At 45.8% G+C, this 2500-nt stretch overlaps 1 pseudogene; it reads left to right on the top strand.

Annotated features, from left to right (window-relative positions):
• LOC142916163 (28S ribosomal RNA) overlaps positions 1 to 2500 on the top strand; it is a 10607-nt pseudogene that overhangs the window by 4468 nt on the left and 3639 nt on the right.

Below are 2500 nucleotides of genomic sequence, written 5' to 3'. Positions count from 1 at the left end.
GTCATCAGGTGTTGCAAATAACGAATACTTTGAGCCCCTAATTTCGGTGGAGGAAGTTCAGACTGCCATACGGGCCATTAAACCAACGTCAGCAGCTGGGCCAGATGGCCTAACAAGGGCTGCAATCTGTGCTGCCGACCCCGAGGGTCGGACACTGACAGCCCTATTTAATGCATGGATGATTACAGGAATTATTCCCAAAGTGTTGAAAAAGAATAGGACGATTCTTATTCCTAAGGTTATGGACGATGAAAAGCTGAAAGAATTGGGGAACTGGAGACCAATAACGATCGGTTCAATGATTCTGAGATTATTTTCCAGAATAATGACTGCACGTCTTGCTCGTGCTTGTCCCTTAAACCCAAGGCAGCGTGGTTTTATAGCGGCATCTGGCTGCTCTGAAAATCTTAAGGTGCTACAGGACCTTATGAGACATGCTAAGAAATTGCACAGGCCGTTGGCTGTCATGTTTATCGACATAGCGAAAGCTTTTGACTCGGTTTCGCATGCTCATATTTTATGGGTGTTAAGGCACAAGAAAGTAGATGAACACGTGGTGGGCATCATCCAGAACGCCTACGATCGGTGTACGACCTCGTTCAAAAGCAATGGCGAGTCGACTCGAGAAATTAGCATACGTGTTGGTGTCAAACAGGGTGACCCCATGTCACCCCTGCTCTTCAATCTTGCCATGGACCCTTTGATATGCACCCTAGAGTCACACGGAGTTGGGTACTCCATTGATACCGACCACGTGACAGCTCTTGCGTTTGCTGATGATTTGGTGTTGGTGAGCGAATCTTGGGTTGGTATGGCCGCCAATCTAGCGATCTTGGAATCATTTTGTGGGCTATCGGGATTGGAGGTTCAGGCCAGAAAGTGCCAGGGCTTCATGATAAGCCCAACCAAAGATTCATATACGGTGAACAACTGCGACCCATGGACTATCAAAAATAAAGATGTCCATATGATCCAACCTGATGAATCAACGAAATACCTTGGTCTGAAAATTGGCCCTTGGACTGGCACTATACAGCCTGATCTACATTGTCAGCTAAAGACATGGATCTCGAAAATCGATGAGGCGCCTCTGAAGCCAACTCAGAAGGTTGAACTACTCAATGCCTATGCCCTACCCAGATTGTTATATCCTGCAGACCACTCGGACTGCAAGCAATCAACTCTCCGTGGGTTGGACCAAGAGATTAGAAAGGCGGTAAAAGGATGGCTCCACCTTCCCGCTTCAACTTGTGATGGACTGTTATATGCCAGAGCCCGAGACGGAGGCCTTGCCATCTTGAAACTGGAAAAAACAATCCCTTCGGTTCAAGTTAGAAGGCTGCAACGTATAGCAAACTCGTCCGATGCTATCACCCGTAATATTGTGTCCTCGCAGGGTATGGAGGAAGAATACCGTAATTTGTGGGTACGAGCAGGGGGTGACAGTGATGCAATCCCAACATTCGTTCTCAGGGACTCGGTGTCAAAAGAACCTGTATATCCGAGACCCTGCGATTGGAGGGAGCATGAATTTCAGAGATGGTGCGAAAAGCCGGTTCAAGGAAGGGGCATTGTAAACTTTGCGCATGATAGAATCAGTAATGCTTGGTTGAGGCCATGGTGCGGCTTTAAACAATGCTTCTTTATCGCAGCACTACAACTAAGGGCAAATATTTACCCAACAAGAGAAAGCTTGAACAGAGGCAGAGATGGGGCCTTACGTTCCTGCAGGAAATGCTCTGCCAGACTCGAGTCCCTTTCGCACATTCTCGGTCAATGTCCTGCAGTACAGAAAGCAAGAATTGCGCGACATAACAAGATCAGTAACATTCTGGCAGACGAAGCGGCTAGATTGGGCTGGTCTGTATACAAAGAGCCACGGTTCATATCCGAGACGGGAGAGATGAGAAAGCCTGACCTCGTGTTTGCAAAAGATGAGGAGGCGGTTGTGATCGATGTCACCGTCCGTTTTGAGCTTTCAAAGAATACCTTGTCAGATGCTGCCTCGCACAAAGTTTCGTACTATACCCCTCTTGGTGATCAAGTCAAAGTGCTGACGAAGGCTAGCAAGGTCACATTCTTTGGATTCCCGGTTGGGGCAAGAGGAAAGTGGCCCCTTGAGAATAACGAGGTACTTACCTCCCTGGGCCTGACCAAACCCAGAACGACATCACTGGCCAAGATGATTTCCCGCAGAACGCTGCTTTTCTCTCTTGATATTCTGAGAATGTTCTGTGGAAATTATGCGGTCTATGAACAGTCATAGACAACCTCCGAAACAAATAATAGTTTTTTTTAAGATGTCATTTGTTTTAGATTGATTTTGTTATTTTCGAAGGTGAAGTCGGTTTTTATTTCATTTTACTATTTTCCACAATTTAGATTGTTATTTTCCAAGACGAAGTCTTGGTTCTTTTTTTTATTGTTAGTTTTTTTTTTAAACACGTCGTATTTGTTACTTTAGAGCTTAGAGGGGACTTTATTTTCGCCTTACTATTTT

The sequence above is a fragment of the Petromyzon marinus genome, unplaced genomic scaffold, assembly GCF_048934315.1.
Source record: "Petromyzon marinus isolate PM22_M1 ecotype Great Lakes invasive population unplaced genomic scaffold, UKy_Petmar_22M1.pri1.0 PM_G_Scaffold_38, whole genome shotgun sequence".
NCBI classification, from domain to species: domain Eukaryota; kingdom Metazoa; phylum Chordata; class Hyperoartia; order Petromyzontiformes; family Petromyzontidae; genus Petromyzon; species Petromyzon marinus.
This window is presented reverse-complemented; position numbering and strand designations above follow the sequence as displayed.